Source organism: Humulus lupulus, chromosome 3 (genome assembly GCF_963169125.1).
Source record: "Humulus lupulus chromosome 3, drHumLupu1.1, whole genome shotgun sequence".
NCBI classification, from domain to species: domain Eukaryota; kingdom Viridiplantae; phylum Streptophyta; class Magnoliopsida; order Rosales; family Cannabaceae; genus Humulus; species Humulus lupulus.
In genome coordinates this window covers 102,180,553-102,200,382 of record NC_084795.1, presented here as the reverse complement: position 1 = coordinate 102,200,382, position 19,830 = coordinate 102,180,553, and the positions used below count along the sequence as shown (strand labels likewise).

The 19,830-nt window shown below is 43.4% G+C and overlaps 1 long non-coding RNA gene across 1 annotated transcript; it reads left to right on the top strand.

Annotated features, from left to right (window-relative positions):
- The first annotated feature begins 2,584 nt into the window (after positions 1-2,584).
- LOC133821283 (uncharacterized) lies at positions 2,585-3,182 on the top strand. Its single transcript, XR_009887437.1, has 2 exons — positions 2,585-2,772; positions 2,897-3,182. It is a non-coding gene; the product is annotated as an uncharacterized LOC133821283 (long non-coding RNA).
- Positions 3,183-19,830: the final 16,648 nt, after the last annotated feature.

Genomic DNA, 19,830 nt, shown 5'->3' with positions numbered 1-19,830 from the left:
CTGTACTGAGTGGGAAAAACAAGCCATCTTTTTATATAAATTGTGTTTATGATTTGTACAATCATTTCCATTTGTAGGCTCAGTGGTTGATTATCAAACTGATGATGAAGGCAGATTCTTGTTGTTGACTGTGAAATCTCGTCAACGAAATTAGGTCGGAAAACCCAAAGGTAAATGCAACGATGTTTAGATAAGAACTTAGAATTAACTTATGAAAGGATAAACACAGGTGAACAATGGAGTGAGAAATGTATATTGCTTAATAGCCTCTGCATACAATGAATTTTCCAACCCCCCTTCAGGTGGTGTTCCAGTCCATTTTATAGTAGGCTCTAATGGCCTTAGATACATGGTGGTCCAGGGGACCAAATGGTACATAAGTACTATGTCAGGGGAGTGGCTTCAGAGGTTGTGGTCGTACATCAGTACAGGAGCAGGTGTCAGGAGGATGTCTCCACTATTAGTCTGTACCCATGTCTGATGAGTGGCGGCAGGCGTAGTGGCGCAGGTGGTAGTGGTGTCGACTCTGACCCTTGGCCGTAGACGTACGGGCCATAACTCTTACCCCAGCAGTCCCACTGGTACTGGTGTCCGTACTCAGTACTAGGTCGTACAAGTACGTCCCATTCGACTCGTATTAGAGCCTCTAAGCATAGGGGTCTCAAGGTGTAAGGAATGGGACCCTTGGTGCATGGCTCTACTCATGTGGCCACTAGGTGACGTAGCTCTCATTCCTTTGCGAGGCCCCCTCAGAAGGCTTATTGATGGCGCGGCTCTCTTGGCGGTTCCCGGGGCCAAATGTGTTGCGGATTTGACCCCCATGAGGCTATGTGCGAGGCCGCCACCATGGGGCCTATTTGGCGAGGCCACCATGGGGCCTATTCGGCGAGGCCACCTTGGGGCCATGGGCAAGGCCACTTTGAGCCTAAATGGCGAGGCCACCTTGGGGCCATGGGCGAGGCCATTTTGAGCCTAAGTGGCGAGGCCACCTTGGGGCCATGGGCGAGGCCACCTTGGGCCTAAGTGGCGAGGCCACCTTGGGGCCATGGGCGAGGCCATTTGGAGCCTAAGTGACGAGGCCACCTTGGGGCCATGGGCGAGGCCACTTTGAGCCTAAGTGGCGAGGCCACCTTGGGGCCATGGGCGAGGCCACTTTGAGCCTAAGTGGCGAGGCCACCTTGGGGCCATGGGCGAGGCCACTTTGAGCCTAAGTGGCGAGGCCACCTTGGGGCCATGGGCGAGGCCACTTTGAGCCTAAGGGGTGAGGCCACCTTGGGGTCATGGAGGGCCTCGCTGGTGGCGCGTGCCTGATGGCCTTGCTAGGAGGTGCATGCCTGATGGCCCGAGGACCCAGTGAGAGTGTAGGCGTATGGGGGTCTAAGTGCGTTCTTTGGGTCTTTTATAAGCATGGAATATTGAGCATCCACGGGTGTATGTCCCGAGCGTCTTTGGCAGCGTTTACGCGTATGAGTGCATCTTGACCCGTGAGCATGTCAGCCTTGCGCAGGCACGTCGAACCTCATTATGTGAGGGCCTTGTGCACCTATCCTCTTGCAGTATTCAATGTGGCCCCTTAGCTTAGCAGGGCCAAACCTTGTGGCTCATAATGTGTTGTTTCTCAGGAGATGATCTCTTGTATTCAACGAGGCCTACAGGCTCGAGCCCAATAGCATGAATAAGTGACCTTTGTCCCTATGTTCCAACCCGGGACTAAAGAGTTTTTATTTGGTGGATTTTTGGCATCCACACTTGTATATGTTCATGGCATTTGGAGCTTCCCTTGAAGGATGGAAGTATTGTAGGCCAGTCATATCAGTTGTTGGAACATTTTTAACAGCTAAATTTGTAGGAACATTGTTCATGGCATGTGCCATGGATGCCAATAATCATAAATTCCCAATAGGTTTTGGCATCGGAGATTCTGAGAATGATTCTTCTTGGATTTGGTTTTTCCAAAGATTAAGAGGTGCATTAGGAACTAGAGATAATTTGGTTATTGTTTCAGACAGACATGGGAGTATTGAGAATGCAATATCTATTGTGTATCCAGATGCAGAACATGTTCTATGCACCTATCATTTGTTGAACAACCTAAAATCTGCATTGAAGTTCAAGGGCCATGATGTGCTATTTGAGAATTGTTCAAGAGCTTATTTAAAGATTGACTTTGAGTTTTATATGCGCCAAATGGGGTCAATCAAACCAAGAATTCATGAATATCTTCTTCAAGTTGGATACGAGAAATGGGCTAGATCATATTCTATTAGAAGAAGATACAACATTATGACCTCAAATATATCTGAAAGCTTAAATTCTGTTTGGAAAGAAGCTAGAGACTTTCCTGGTATATGTTTGATTCAGATTTTTTTTTTCTGGTTTTCATTTTTTGTTTGTTATCTATTATTTGGTATATTCATTTTCTATTATGGTATATTGTATTTTGTAACTGGTATATTGAGAAATATACAAGATGCAGCAAAGAGTATTGCTTATTTTATTTGTTAAACTAGAAAAAAAAATTATAAAGTTTATGGTATATGATTTCCAGTAGCATGTATATGTATGTAATATATATATATATATATTGTTTTTACATATTGATCTAATGTTGTTTCTTAACTATCAGTTGTAGCTTTATTGGAAAATTTAAGGCAAAATGTTCAAAATTGGTTTGATACATGTCGTTTGGAAGCAGCAAGCACATTTACAAGGTTGTCAAAATGGGCAGAAGACCAGCTTGTTGAGCAAAATCGTCTAGGTAGAACTATGAATGTAAGTCAGCTTTAGCTATATATTTTATTTACCTATGTGTATATTTTTTTTACCAATGACAGTATATATATATAGTACCCTTTGTGCACATGTTTCAATATTGATTAATGTTTTTCATACTCAGGTATACTCTGTTGGTCATCAAATTTACCAAGTTGTTGATGGTAACTTAGAATTTGTTGTTGAAATTCTCAAGCGCAGTTGCACTTGTCGCAAGTGGGACTTAGATGAAATCCCTTGCTCGCATGCATGTTTGTAATGCCCTACTACCTTAGAGTCATTACTAAGTGAGTTTAAAATGTACAATTAACTCGTTAAACGAGATTTTTAGAATAAAAGTGTGATTAAACAGAAATCAAGGCTGTAATCTTTGAAAATACCTTAATTCATTGAAAATTTCAAGTGTCTTATATTTGGGATCCCAAAGTACAGTTTATAAAATATTTACAATTCCAAAATAGGTTTACAGGTAATTAACCATCAAAATCAGAGTTTAACACAGCCATTTCTCAAAATGCCCCCAACCAAAGAAGTCGGGCAGGCCAAACATGTACGCGCCGCCCCACGCTCTCCGTACTCATGGTTGATTGACTTTCTCCTTGCCCTTACCTGCAACACAGAGCACCTGTGAGCCGAAGCCCAACAACAAAACTCACACATCACATAACATATGCATATTATATAACCAATATAACAGACAATTCACAGATAAACAGATAGTCCATCAGATTTAACACATACACGGCCATGCCGTCCCAGAAGCGTTACGAAAGTCTGGGATCTCGGTCCTCACCGTAAGGATATCCCATGTACCCTTTGGGGTCTCACCCTGGTGATATACACTCCGCGTGCCAAATGTTACTCTCGGCCCCATTGCCGTTCTCGGCCTTCGCCGTGCTCGACCCTTTGCCGTTCCCGGCTCCTTGCCGTTCTCGGCTCCTTTGCCGTTCATTCAACTATAACCACATATAGCTTAACTCAAACAACATGCAATCATATAACACTTCAATCAAGGCTACACCCTAACATGTAATACAATCTAGGGTCGTGCCCTGCAACAATACTATGGGCCCATGCCCTGCTCTACGGGTGCTACAGTTTTCTTACCTATATCTCGAGATTTCCAATGCACCAAAGTCACGAGCACGGTCCTCTACCCCGAGCCTCTCCGAAAACCTAGTCACAACACATATAAAACACTCTTTAATACTAACCAATCCAAAACCACTTCCCGGGACCATCACGTACTCTTAGGACCCCTATTTCCCTAAAACAATGCAATAGAAACATCCCCCGAGCCCTCGGGCAAAAGCCCTAAAAAATGCAAAATTCACTGTCTGAAAATTGCCTAGGGCCGCGGCACCTAGAAACTTTCCTGTTCCTGATGCAGCCCTTCGCCACGGCACCAAAGAACAGGGCTGCGGCGCCCCTTCGTGAACCTAGAATTCTGGGTTTTCCCCTGCGTTTTTCCCGAGCCAAAACACCTCCAATTCAACCCAAACACATACCTAAACCCCAAAACCAATTTAAAACCCCAAATGAACCATTTCATAACCTATAAACACCAACAACAAGCTCAAACACACAATCACACCCAAAATTCATACTTTGGTTTCAGATTTCAAAAACTTAAACCATAGCTTTTAAAACTTAAACCAGAGCTTGAAGAATGTAAACCAGGCTTCCAAATTCTTAAATCACATCAGATACGAAAATTCAAAGATGTTAAAAACTCTTACCTCAATCAAGAATTAAGCTTGAACTCTCTCCAATCCCAGCTTCAAGCCACTCTCCCTTTGATTACCAAACTGAGTTTCCATGCAAAACCAGCCATACTATCTTTAAATTTCCACACTTACTCTCTGAAAATCAAGCTTAAGCTTAAACAAAAACAGAGGGTAAACTCTTACCTCTGAACAATCTTAGCCTATACTTGACTTTAGTTGCCTCAAGCTTCTTGATTCTCCTCCTAGGTTCTAAATTTCAACTTCCTTCTTGTTTCCCTTTCCTTCTAGTTTTCTCTTTCAAATTCCAGCATAAACCAAATATGACTAAGTGTAAAACGTGATTCATCCTTTCCCTCAGCTGAAGCTATCGAACCTTTGCCAAAAGACCATTTTACCCCTCTCTCAAAATCCTTTCCTAACTACACCTCAAGGGCATTTTTGCCATTTCACTTTTTCTACAATTCTACCATTTTCCTTATCTAAATTTTGTTACTCTTAATGGTTACTAATGGTCACTCAAGTTACTCAGTCACCATTAACCATTAACTCACAAACTCAAAGTGTAAGATTCCCAAAATACCCCTAGACTCCTCCCGAGCCGGGTATTTAATCCCGTTGTGACTTTTAAACTAATTAGCTCCCTAGGACCGTCTCAGCACGTGCATCACAGTAATATCACCACTCACACTTGGTACTGATCATATTACACAATTATTACATTTATGCCCTCAACGAGCTAAGATTACTAATTTACCCCTAACATACAAACGGGGCCCACATGCATATTTATACCTAAACATGCATTCTGATCACATATTCATTCAAATTCATATATTACACATGTTAATTCACTTATTGCCCTCCAGGCACGCTAATCAAGTTCCTAAACCTTATTAGCAAATTGGGGTGTTACAACTATCCCCTCCTTACAAGAATTTCGTCCTCGAAATCACCTAAATAACTCGGGATGCCGCTCCCGCATATCAGACTCAAGTTCCCACGTCGCTTCTTCAATCTTGATGTTCCTCCACAACACTTTAACCAAGGCAATGGTCTTGCTCCGGAAGACTTTGTCCTTTCTATCAAGAATCTGAATAGGCTTCTCTTCGTATGATAAATCCTGATCCAGCTCCAAATTCTCATAGCTCAACACATGAGTAGTATCTGATACATATTTTCGGAGCATGGATACGTAAAACACATTATGAACCCCTGATAGAGCTAGAGGCATCGCTAACCTGTAAGCCACCTCTCCAACTCGTTCTAGAACCTCGAAGGGGCCAACAAACCTGGGGCTCAGCTTGCCCCGAGCACCGAATCGTTTCACTCCCCTCAAGGGCGAAACCTTGAGGAACACATGATCACTGACCTGAAATTCCACGCTCCTGCGTCTCAGGTCTGAATAACTCTTCTGGCGACTCTGGGAGGCGAGCATATGAGCTCTAATCTTTTCAATTGCCTCATTGGTCCTCTGAACCATCTCTGGACCTAGATATCTTCTCTCACCTGTCTCATCCCAGTGTATCGGTGATCTACACTTTCTCCCATACAGCATCTCATACGGAGCCACTCCGATAGTCGCCTGATAACTATTATTGTATGAGAACTCAATCAAAGGGAGATACCTACTCCAAGATCCCCCAAAATCCAACACACAAGCTCGTAACATATCCTCCAGTATCTGAATCGTCCTCTCAGATTGCCCATCTGTCTGAGGATGATAAGCGGTACTAAATCGTAACTGTGTGCCCATTGCCTTCTGCAGGCTCTCCCAGAACTTGGAGTTGAAGGTGGGGTTCCTGTCGGACACTATCGACCTCGGAGCCCCATGAAGTCGAACAATTTCCTTTACATATAGCTCAACATACTATTCCACAGTATAAGTTGTCCTCACAGGTAAAAAGTGGGTAGACTTAGTATACCTGTCCACAATCACCCACACTGAGTCATGCTGACCCACGGTCTTCGGCAATCCAACCACAAAGTCCATAGTAATATCCTCCCATTTCCACTCGGGAATCCCTAGAGGCTGCAATAACCCTGCCGGCCTCTGGTGTTCAGCTTTTATCTGTTGGCAAGTTAAGCACCTAGCCACATAGTATACCACATCCCTCTTCATGCATGTCCACCAATACAAGACTCTTAAATCTTGGTACATCTTCGTAGTACCTGGGTGTAAAGAGTAGGGAGTGGTATGAGACTCATCTAGAATCTCTCGCCGAATATCTGAATCGATCGAAACACAAATTCGTCCTTTGTACTACAATAAACCCATCTCTGAGATAGAGAAGTCCTTAGTCGTTCCAGTTAGGACATTCTCTCTACGTTCAACTAACTGGGGATCCCTTCCCTGTGCTTCCTTAATCATCTCAAGGAGCGTTGACTGAAGAGTAATGTTGGCCAACCTACCAACCACTAACTCTATACCTGCTCTGGTCATCTCCTCAACTAATATGTTCGATACCTGCCTCGAACTAAACAACTGTCCTGGGCCCTTCCAGCTCAATGCATCAGCCACTACATTAGCCTTCCCAGGATGATATAGGATATCACAATCATAATCCTTTACCAACTCTAGCCACCACCTTTGGCGCATATTCGAATATTTCTGGGTAAAGAAATACTTTAAACTCTTATGATTAGTGTATATCTCGCACCTTTCACCATACAGGTAATGCCTCCAAACCTTAAGTGCGAATACCACTGCAACCAACTCCAGATCATGCGTGGGATATCTCTGCTCGTACTCCTTTAATTGCCTTGATGCATAAGCTATTACCTTCCCAGCTTGCATTAACACACATCCCAAACCCTGTCTAGAAGCGTCACAGTAAACCACGAACTTCTCATTGTCTGTCGGCAGGCTCAACACTAGTGCAGTAATCAATCACCACTTCAATTACTTGAAGCTATTCTCACACTGATCTGTCAACACATACTTGGTCTTCTTTCTTGTCAACTCTATTAATGGAGTAGCAATCTTGGAGAACCCCTCTACAAACCGCCGGTAGTACCCTGCCAACCCAAGAAAACTTCTGACCTCAGGAACGCTGCTCGGTCTAGGCCAATCTCTCACTGCCTCTATCTTACTTGGGTCAACCAGTATCCCCTCCTTACTGAAAATATGACCCAAGAATGTAACCTGTGGTAACCAGAACTCGCACTCACTAAACTTGGCATATAACTTATGCTCTCTCAATCGCTGCAATACCAGGCGCAGATGATGCTTATGCTCTGTCTCTGATTAGGAGTACACTAGGATATCATCGATAAACACAATAACAAACTTATCCAGATAATCTTTGAAAATCATGTTCATCATATCCATAAAAGCTGCTAGGGCATTGGTTAATCCAAAGGACATAACAAGAAATTCATAATGCCCGTACCTTGTTCGAAAAGCAGTCTTTGGTATGTCCTCCTCTTTAATCCTCAACTGATGATAGCCTGACCGGAGATCAATCTTTGAGAACACCGTACTCCCCTGTAACTGATCAAATAAACCATCGATCCTAGGTAGTGGATACTTATCCTTAATAGTCAACTTGTTCAACTCCCTGTAGTCAATGCACATCCTAAGCGATCCATCCTTTTTCTTAACAAATAACACTGGAGCACCCCATGGCGAGAAACTTGGTCTAATAAACCCCAAATCCAGTAGCTCCTGTAACTGAATCTTCAACTCCTTTAACTCTGCCGGAGCCATTCTATAAGGTGCCCTAGACACTGGCTTCGCTCCTAGTGCTAACTCTATGATGAACTCGATCTCCTGCTGTGGCGGCAATCCTGGCAAATCTGCTGGAAATAAGTCTGGGAATTCACAGACCAATCTGGTTTCATTCGGTCCCACTGATACCACTCTAGAGGTATTTACAACACTTGCTAGGAATCCTATGCAACCTTCCTACATCAGGTCTCTAGCCTTCAGTGCTGAGATCATAGGCACTTGCGGTCCATTCACTGTCCCCACAAATACAAAAGGTACCTCGCCTTTTGGTTAAAAGTTACCATTCGTCGCTTGTAATTAATCATTGCTCCATATCTCATTAACCAATCCATCCCTAATATCATATCAAAATCATCCATGTCCAATTCAACCAGATCAACAAAGAATTCCCTACCATCTATCTCTACTGGTAACGCTCTAATCCATCTCCTAGAGACTACCAGTTCCCCTGTTGGCAACAAAGTCTGGAAACCCCTAGCATACACAATACTAAGTCTACAAAGCTGGTCTATCACTCTAGCAGATACAAATGAATGGGTAGCCCCTGAATCAATCAATGCAGTATACAAAGAACTAACGCTAGTGATCTGACCTGTCACAACTGAGGGACTAGCCTCCGCCTCAGTCTGAGTCAAAGCGAATACTCTGGCAGAAGCAAGACTGTCTCCTTGCTTTGGCTCCTCTTTCTTAGCTTGTGGGAAGTCTTTCTTCAGATGGTTGGCACTCCCACAAATAAAACATGCCCTAATCCGGCACTCACCCTGATGTCGTCGTCTGCATCGAGGACACACTAGAAAACTCCTCTAGTTGTCACCTTCGCCCTGACGGCCACCAACAGAACCTCGTACCCTCCTATTAGAACTAGGAGGAACAAATGAATCTGGAACTCTTCTTTTCTCCTCATTGGGGCCACTGTCCCGACTAGACCCAATAAAAGGAGGCACCGTCCTCCTGGCACCGCGCCTAATAGCGCTATCCTTCCATATCTGGTCCTCGACCCTCTCTGCGGTAAGGGCCTTATCCACCGCTTGAGCATAGGTAGTCTCTGAATTCAAGGTAATATTCACATCACGAGCTATCATCACATTCAACCCCCGTATGAATCTATCTCTCCTGGTCGCATCTGTTGGTTTTTATTGATCAAATCAGAGATTATACGCAGCGGAACAACAATCAAATTGTCAGTTTAATTCCAAAAGATTTCTAGATCTACTTCTTCACATGCATATATATATTGAATCAAAGACAAGAATAGAAAAAATACCTCAGGTCCTTCCTTGTTGCTATCTTTTTGTATGGCTATATCCTTGAGATCTCATACCAAGATCTTCCAAAATGTTCTCAGCACACAAAGAACGAGTTTGGGCTCGCTATACAAACAATAGGCAAAAAACTATTTATCAGATGTTCTCAACACATGAGATCTGATAAAGTTTGGACCTAAGTTTTGTGAAGAACAATGACTTTTGTTTATGTCACTGTTCTCTTTCTCTGATAGAGATTTCTAGATATTTTTCTATCCCTGAAAAGTTACGTTCTGTAAAACTGATATCCTATATTTAATATATCCAATATATTAAAATATTTTTTATTTTAAACAAATTCAAAATAACTAATCAGTTATCAAATTTTTGTTTAAATAATAATATTTTAATCATATTAAAATATCTCATTATTTATTTAATATTTAAATAACTAAAATTGTGGAATCAAGAGACTGAACACACTCTCTTATGTGTGTAGCATAGTGACTGTGCACTGTGCTACACGTGTACCACATGCCTGTGATGGCATGTGATTTTCCCAATTTTTATTATTATTTAAATACTAAAAATCCCAAAAATAAATTAATTCAAAATTAATTATATTTTTGTTAAATCAAATAATTAATTAATTACACATAATTAAATAATAATTATGTTTGATATATAGAAAAATATTTTACTTATCACATAAGTCCTTTTTGCCCATTTTTTGTGTTTACCTTTGTCAATGATTGTTTGAGCCATTCCGGGGACCATGGACCTATAACATTAAGCTCCAATAAATTGAAACTAAATAATTAAACTCTTTAATTATAATAGTTAATTTATTAATTATGATATTACTCCACTATAAATTCAGAATTGCACTCTTTATGTTATAGATATACTTTTACATAAATCTTTTCTTAAGTCATCCATTGATATAACCATCTTAAAATAGTTCAACCCTCTAATTAATTAGTTCATAAATTAGAATGGAAGAATTACCATTTTACCTTTCTAATTTACTTCTTATTCCTTAAGTACCATTAATTCACTAGTGAATAATTAATCTATAATCTAATTATAGATTTGAGCTCAAAATCATTCAGTTTCAGAATTAACCCTTAAGGGAACTAATATATGATCCGTTAGGAATGATTAGATTCTGTATTGTTGATACATGTTCCCAGCCATCCATGATATTAAATCTCCAAAACAAAAGTCATTAGCCTCATTCTTTGAAGAGACCTTAACGAATGAATCAAAAGATTTAATAAACATGAACAGGAGTTCATGAACACTCAGGATTTAGGTTGATATATAAATGATCATCAGTTATGATATGAATTACAAGTCTTTATTGTTAAATAGTTTTTGGATAATGACTTTAATTCATATCGGTCTATGTCAAATATAATCATATTATATAAAGCACCTTTACTGAGATATCTTTCCACATCAATAATTTGAATCTAGATTATTTGTATCATTATGATACTCAGTAAACCGTACTTACAACTCCAATTAAAGAATTCCATAACTTTAATTTGTTTTTGTGTACTATTTTTATTCATTCATGTGATCTTAATTTTCTCGTACTAGTACAAGATCACATCCTCAATAATGAATATGGACTTTTTCTGATATTTACAAAATTATTCAAACAATAATTTAACAATTTAAATATAACAATAATAATAAACCATTGTATTTATTTATTCACAGAAAAACACAAATGTCTTTACATGCTTTTAAGACACACTCCTCACAGCATCCGTCGGCACTAGGTCTGGCGCAAACTTCGCTAGTCTGTCAAATCTCAGGGCATACTCAGTAACTGATAACCTGTTCTGAGTCAGGTTGATAAACTCATCAACCTTCGCAGCTAGAACTGCTACACTATAGTATTTCTCATTAAAGATACTCTTAAATTCTTCCCAAGTCATAAATGTAACATTCCTCCGCTGACTCACTACATCCCACCAGATGCGGGCATCCTCTCTAAGCATATAGCTAGCACAAGCCAACCTTTCATTTCCTTCAACCCTCATGAAATCTAAGATTAAGGAAATCATATTCATCCACTGCTCGGCCCGCAGTGGGTCTGATCCACCCTCAAAGGTAGGAGGTTGCTGCTTTCTGAATCTTTCATACAAAGGTTCCCACCTGTTCTCAACCACAGGTTGAACCGACATTGGCGCTACGTTCTGCTGAATTGGTAACCCTGTGACCTGTGAAGGGGCCTGCTGCCTCATCTGACGAAGTTCTCCCTCCGTTCTCTGCAATCTAGCCTCCATTTCGGCTAATATATGTTGCCAGTTTTGTGGGGCAGGTGGAGGGTCCTGACCCTGATTGTCATCCTCGGCTCTGTTGCCGCAGAGTCTAGATGATTGTCGAGGCATTACAACTATATGCCTGCAATCAGTGACACTGCTCATCAGGCATGATAACAAAATCCAATTCCACCTCCCATTCTCAACAACAAAATCAAGATCAACAATCCAGATAACATACAAATAGCATATAACACACAACGGGCCATGCCCTGACATCATACATATGTTATTTCATTCGTCGTGCTCTTTCAAACTAAACAGGCAAACAGGGCACTCAAGCACATATTCAATCATAATAATCAACCATACCAATCAACCCTGAGTCGAGTTTTTCAATGGCAGCGAGCGTACATGTTCGGTCAATCTCCAGAACCAATAAACCTTGGCTCGCTCTAATACCAAGTGGTAACGCCCTACTACCTTAGAGCTGTTACTAAGTGAGTTTAAAATGTGCAATTAACTCGCTAAACGAAGTTTTTAGAACAAAAGTGTGATTAAACAGAAATCAAGGCTGTAATCTTTGAAAATACCTTAATTCATTGAAAATTTCAAGTGCTTATATTTGGGATCCCAAAGTACAGTTTATTAAATATTTACAATTCCAAAATAGGTTTATAGGTAATTAACCATCAAAATCAGAGTTTAACATAGCCATTTCATAAAATGCCCCCAACCAAAGCAGTCGGGCAGGCCAAACATGTACGCGCCACCCCACGCTCTCCGTACTCATGGCTGGTTGACTTTCTCCTTGCCCTTACCTGCAACACAGAGCACCCGTGAGCCGAAGCCCAATAAGAAAACTCACACAGCACATAACATATGCATATTATATAACCACTATAACAGACAATTCACAGATAAACAGATAGTCCATCAGATTTAATACATACACGACCATGTCGTCCCAGAAGCGTTACCAAAGTCTGGTATCTCCGTCCTCACCGTAAGGATATCCCATGTACCCTTTGGGGTCTCACCTACACTCCGTGTGCCAAATGTTACTCTCGGCCCTTTGCCGTTCTCGGCTCCTTTGTCGTTCTCGGCTCCTTTGTCGTTCATTCAATTATAGCCACATATAGCTTAACTCAAACAATATTCAATCATATAACAATTTAATCAAGGCTACACCCTAACATGTAATACAATCTAGGGTCGTGCCCTGTAACAATACTATGGGCCCATGCCCTGCTCTACAGGTGCTATAGTTTTCTTACCTATATCCCGAGCTTTCCAATGCACCAAAGTCACGAGCACGGTCCTCTACCCCGAGCCTCTCCGAAAACCTAGTCACAACACATATAAAACACTCTTTAATACTAACCAATCCAAAACCGCTTCCCGGGACCATTCCCGTACTCTCAGGACCCCTATTTCCCTAAAACAATGCAACGAAAACATCCCCCGAGCCCTCAGGCAAAAGCCCTAAAAAATGCAAAATTCACTGTCTGAAAATTGCCTAGGGCTGCGGCACTCCCCTTTAAGGGCCGCGGCGCCCAGAAACTTTCCTGCTCCTGATGCAGCCCTGCGCCATGTGACGTGCTGCATCATGGCACATCTCTTGGGGGCCATTTTGTATGTATGAGCATGCCTTGGTGCTTGATCATTAGTCAAGTCTTGCACCAAGTAACCTCAGGGGTAGGGAATGGCACTTTTGTAATTATGCATATGTCTCCCAGAAAAAAATCATATATGTTCCTGGGAATGCTCCTTAGGGGGGGGGGGGGGTGACCTGGTGACTTAAGGTAGCACCATGGCCACCAGCAGATAAGGGCTCAAGCTGTGTACTCCCTTGCCCTATCAAGGCCTTATATGAATAAAACAATGCTTTGCCATGTCCCTTTATGTATGCTTTCTTTACGGTCTATGTGTTGCTTATTTGTTGCCTGCGTTGGGCCATTGCGTGCCACTTGAATGTGTTGTATGCTCTAATTGCTGTGTGGGATGTTGTCTCTGGATTGCTTGCCTCGTGCTTGCTCCCGCTTCATAATTGCCCTTACTTGTGTGAGACTTGTAACGCGGCTAACCATTGAGTTTGCTTGCCGCAGGTGTGAATTCTAGGCTGACTTGCTAGTTGAGAGCGCTAACAAGTGCCGCACGTTCCGTCAATTCGAGTATCGAAGTTGGCGGCCCGTGACAGTTGGTATCAGAGCCAAGTTTGAGAAAGCTTGGTGACCCTGCAGGATGGTGAGCAACACTCTATGGATTGAAGCGCTGGAGAGGCGCATTGGAGAGCTAGATGGCCTGGACGAAAGAGTCAGGGATCTTGGCTCTTTCAAGCTAGAACTGGAGACGACTAATGCACTAAACCGCATGGCTGCATTGGAGCGGGATACAACCAATCTACTAGCCTACATAACGGCAATCGAGCGGAGAGAAAACATTTCAAGCACCTCCAATACTCCTCCGAGGGAGGAACGTATTGAGGCAGTGGAACGAGCGGTGAAGGACCTACAAGAAGCATTAAATGACCTCGTAGAGAATTGTAGGGAGTCAGTTGAGGCAATGAAGGATGAAATGTTGGAGATGAACACCAAGCTGAACCTCACCATGAGGGCAGTTGGGAGTCAGCATGCAACTGGACCCATTGGCATGGAATATGGGAGAGTAAAAGTCCCTGAGCCGAGGCCCTATGGGGGGGCTAGAGACACGAAGGACTTAGAGAGCTTCCTCTTTGATATGGAGCATTACTTTAGAGCCGTGAGAGCTGAATCAGAGGATAGCAAGGTCGACATGGCAACGATGTACTTGTCTGCAGATGCCAAAGTGTGGTGGAGGATGAAGTACGACGATAGTCAGAATGGCAGATTCACCATAACAACATGGGAAGATCTCAAGAGAGAGTTGAAGATGCTGTTTCTCCTTGAGAATGTTGCCTACATAGCTTGACGCCATTTGAGAGAGCTGAAGCACACCAGAACAATCCGAGAATACGTGAAGAAATTCTCTGGGTTGATGTTGGATAACCAAGACATGTCTGAAGTGGACAAACTCTTTGCGTTCTTAGAAGGTCTGAAGCCTTGGGCAAAGCAAGAGCTCGAGAGACAATGAGTGGCTAACCTAGCCACTGCTCAAGCTGCTGCTGAACGATTAACTGATTACTCTTCAGGGAACATTCAATCCAAGAAGACCAATCTGTCGACTAGTGGAAGTAATGTTGGGAGTAAAAAGTTTGGGAAGTCTTGGCAAAGCAAGAGTGGGGGAGGAGAGAAAAGGAGTGTGGAGTCTAACTCTCCTAGCAAAGGTAGTAACCCCCCGTTCAAGAAGCCTCTTGCATGTTGGATCTGTACCGGACCTCATAAGTCGACAGAGTGTCCTCACAAATCCAAGATGAGTGCCCTTTAGGCGACATTTTCTCAAGGAGAACAAACCAACGAAGAGGAGGAGGAGGAGTATACGCACATGGGTGCCCTCCGGATGATGAATGCTCTCAAGAAACACGGTGCAAAAGTGAAGAAGACCCCCAGAAAGGGACTAATGTATGTGGACGCCGCTCTAAACGGTAAGATGGCTGGAAGTACGATGATTGACACGGGCGCCACTCACAACTTCATTTCGGAGATTGAAGCTAAACGTCTGGGACTGAAATGGGAGAAGGACCATGGCTGCATGAAAGCGGTTAACTCAGAAGCCTTGGCCACAACTGGCGTGGCTAAAAAGGTGAACATGAAGATCGGCTCGTGGGAGGGGCAGACTGACTTGGTGGTCGTGCGGATGGACAACTTTGATGTGATATTGGGTATGGACTTCCTTACGGAAAAGGGAGCCATTCCCATCCCAGCTACGGGAAGCTTACTCATAATGGGGGAGACACCTGCAGTGGTGCCTGCTAAAGTAGAGCAGTCCCCAGAAACCAAGCTGCTGTCAGCCTTGCAGTTGAAGAAGGGCGTGAAAAGACAAGAGCCCACGTATATTATCCTACCCACAATATACGAGGATACGGTGGATGAAGTCATCCCATCAGAAATTCGAATGGTCTTGAAGAAGTATGGAGATGTTATGCCGGACCAACTCCCCAGAGCCTTACCACCTAGAAGAGGGATTGATCACCAGATTAAGCTGGTGCCTGGAGCCAAACCACCTGCAAAGGCGGCCTATAGAATGGCACCCCCCGAACTAGCAGAACTGAGGAAGCAGTTGAAGGATTTACTAGAGGCAGGCTTCATCAGACCATCGAAGGCACCATATGGTGCACCCGTGCTATTTCAAAAAAAGCACGACGGGAGCTTGAGACTATGTATTGATTATCAGGCTCTCAATAAGGTGACAGTGCGTAATACGTACCCCATCCCCTTGATCGCTGACTTATTCGACCAGTTGAGTGGAGCGAAATTCTTTACAAAACTGGACTTGAGAACAGGCTACTATCAAGTGCGGATAGTAGAAGGGGATGAGCCGAAGACAACGTGTGTGACACGATATGGAGCATACGAGTTCCGAGTCATGCCGTTTGGGTTGACAAACGCACTAGCCACATTCTGTACATTGATGAACCAAGTTTTCCAAGAATACCTAGACAAGTTCGTGGTAGTCTACTTGGATGACATTGTGGTCTATAGCTCCACAATAGAAGAACATAAACGGCACTTATCGCAAGTATTTCAGAAATTGAGAGAAAACCAACTCTATGTGAAGCGAGAAAAGTGCTCCTTCGCACAAGAGAGAATCAAGTTCCTAGGCCACATAGTAGAACGTGGTTGGATCCGCATGGATCTAGAGAAGGTGCGGGTCATTCAAGACTAGAAGGCCCCCACTAATTTGAAGGAATTACGCTCTTTCCTTGGTTTAGCCAACTATTATCGAAGATTTGTGGAGGGCTATTCAAGAAGGGCGACACCCTTAACTGAGTTGTTGAAGAAGGGTGTAACTTGGACGTGGACCGATAGGTGTGTCAAAGCATTCAAGAGTCTGAAGGAAGCCATGATGCGAGATCCTATCGTAGCCTTACTAGATGTTGGTAGGCCCTTTGAGTGTAGACAGACGCGTCTGATTTTTCCTTGGGAGGAGTGCTTGTACAAGAGGGCCACCCCGTAGCTTACGAAAGCGACAAACTCACGGAGGTAGAGAGGCGGTACACTGCACAAGAGAAGGAGCTTCTCGCAGTAATTCATTGTCTACGAGTGTGGAGGCATTACTTGTTGGGGTTGAAGTTTATGGTGAAGACAAATAATGCCACGGTGAGTCATTTCCTCACCTAGCCAAAGCTTATCCCTAAACAAGCACGTTGGCAGGAGTTCATAGCAGAATTCAACTTTCATTTCGAACATAAGGCGGGCTGTCTAAACCAGGCAGCTGATGCCCTGAGTTGCAAAGCTGAGTTAGCGGCTCTAAAATTGCTGGCAAATATGTCAGCTAGCATGGTGACCACTCCACTCCGAGAGCGCATTAAGGAGAACCTGGTGAAAGACCCGATGGTGAAGACCATCATGAATCTTGCAAAAGAGAGGAAGACTCGCCAATTTTGGGTAGAAGACGATCATTTGTGGGCCAAGGGTGGCTGCTTATATGTTCCCAAGACGGGAGATTTGCGGAGGACACTAATGAGTGAGTGTCACGACACCTTGTGGGCGGGTCATCCAGGGTGGCAGAGAACTCATGCACTATTGAAGCAGGGGTACTACTGGACACAAATGCACAACGATATCGTGGAGTATACCAAAACCTGTCTCACCTGCCAGCAAGACAAAGTGGAGAGACACAAGACGCCACGGTTGTTGGAACCTTTGTTAGTCCCAAGCCGACCATGGGAGAGTGTGTCGCTTGACTTCATTACTAGTTTACCGAAGACGGGAGACTTGAGTGCGATCTTAGTGATCGTGGACAGATTTTCAAAGTATGCAACCTTCATACCGGTGTCGAAATATTGCTCGGCAGAAGAGACAGCGAGACTTTTCTTCAACTATGTAGTTAAGTATTGGGGAGTACCCCAAAATATAGTTAGTGACCGTGATGGAAGATTCACAGGGACCTTTTGGTCGGAGTTATTCAACCTTTTGGTGTCACAACTAAATATTTCCTCGAGCTACCATCCTTAAACAGACGGACAAACTGAAAGATTCAATGGGATGCTGGAAGAGTACTTGCGGCATTTCATCAGTGCCAACCAAAAGAATTGGCCGCAACTACTAGACGTAGCTCAGTTTTGTTTCAAATCTCAGAAGAGTTCTTCATCAAACAAGAGCACTTTTGAAGTTGTTAACGGTCAGCAACCGCTGTTACCCCACACAGTGGATGAGTATCGCGGAAGAAATCTGAGAGCCTTTAATTTCACGAAAGACTGGAAGAAAACCACCGAGATTGCCCAAGCCTACCTGGAGAAGGCATCAAAGAGAATGAAGATGTAACGCGCTACTTCCTTAGAGCCGTTACTAAGTGAGTTTAAAATCGTGCTTTCAACTCGCTAATCGAGCTTTTATGTCAAACCGTGTAACTAAGCCATAATTAAAAGAAAACGTTAGAGATAGTAGTTTTTTTCATAGCAAATCATAAAAGTTTACACTTGGGATCCCAAAATACAGTTTAGAAAATATTTACAACACAAAACTGTTCCGAGTCGACTAAACGAAAAAATCTAAGTTCATTTACAAGCATCACCCAAAATCCCCTGACTGTGGCAGCCAGGCTGGCCAAACATGTACACGCCGCCTCACGCCTGCTGTACTCATGGTTGGTTGATCTTCTCCTTACCCTTACCTGCACCACAGAGCATCTGTGAGCCGAAGCCCAGCAAGAAAACCCACAAACAAATAACATATGCAATACACAAGTCAAGCGTATAAATAGGCCACCAACGGCTAAACACATACAGCCTAGCCGTCCTAGGCGTTTACCAAGCCCTGGGTTTGCGGACCACAACATGAGGATATCCCAGGTATCGTTCTAGGGACTCGCCCTGGCAACTTGCACCCCACGTGCTCAACGCTGCTCCTGGCCCCTTGCCATTCTCGGCCTTACACTCAACGTGCCTGACGCCGTTCCCGGCCCCACGCTGTTCTCAGTCTACACCATTCCTGGCTCTTGCCGATCACACACTTAATATCATACACGATATAATAGCAAATACATAATTCAAGCATAAACAGATAAAGAGCTACGCTCTGCAATTCTAGCATATAGGGCTCGGCCCTGCATATCATTTCCATTCAACACATTGGGCTCAGCCCTGCACACAAGCTCTATGGAAACAGGGGTTTTCTTACCTAAATTATGAGCTTCCTGAGCACCGATGCCCCGAGCACAGTCCTCTAACGTGAGCCTCGCTGAAACCCTAGTCACAACACATTAACAATATCCGTCCATCAAATTCTAACCCAATAAATAACTCCGAGACATAATCCCTAACCTCCGGGACCTTGAATTCTATCAATCCGGATGATAAAATCCATCCCGAGCCTTACCCTTTGAGTTCCCAAGCCTAAAATACCATTAAAACCCAAACTGACACTAAGGGCCGCGGCCCCACCCACAAGAGCCGTGGCTAGCCTCGAAGCAGAGGCTAGCTCCCCACTGACCCCCACACGGGCCGCGGCGCGCATGACTCTCTCGGCCTCCCATGGCCGCACGCGCACGCGAGCCGCGGCGCTCGACACCGAACCCAGATTTTTCACCATTTTCCTAAGCCTTTCTCCAAGCCAATTCATCCTAAAACTTGACTAATATTCCCAGATATCCAGCACAGTTAATCCAACTCAGAAACAACACCAAGACCCCATTAAAATATGCACCAAAACTCTGCTAGAACCCCCAAAGACAAATCAAGCTTAGCTAACATGCAATCTCCCATAACCAGCTGAAATTTAAAAACCAAACCTTAGTAATTAAAGCTTACCTTGCAGAGCTTAATCCCTGAGTTAGATCCTCAATCCACAAGCTTCAAGTCCCTAGAGTATCCCAGCTGAAATCCTCCTAATTCCCAGCAAATTCCCTTGAATTCCCCTCAAGTTTAGCCTTAGAGAGTGAAAGAGAGAAGGACAAGAGCTATTCCTCAGTTCAAGAAAATATGTGTCGGTTCCCTAAGTTTCTAA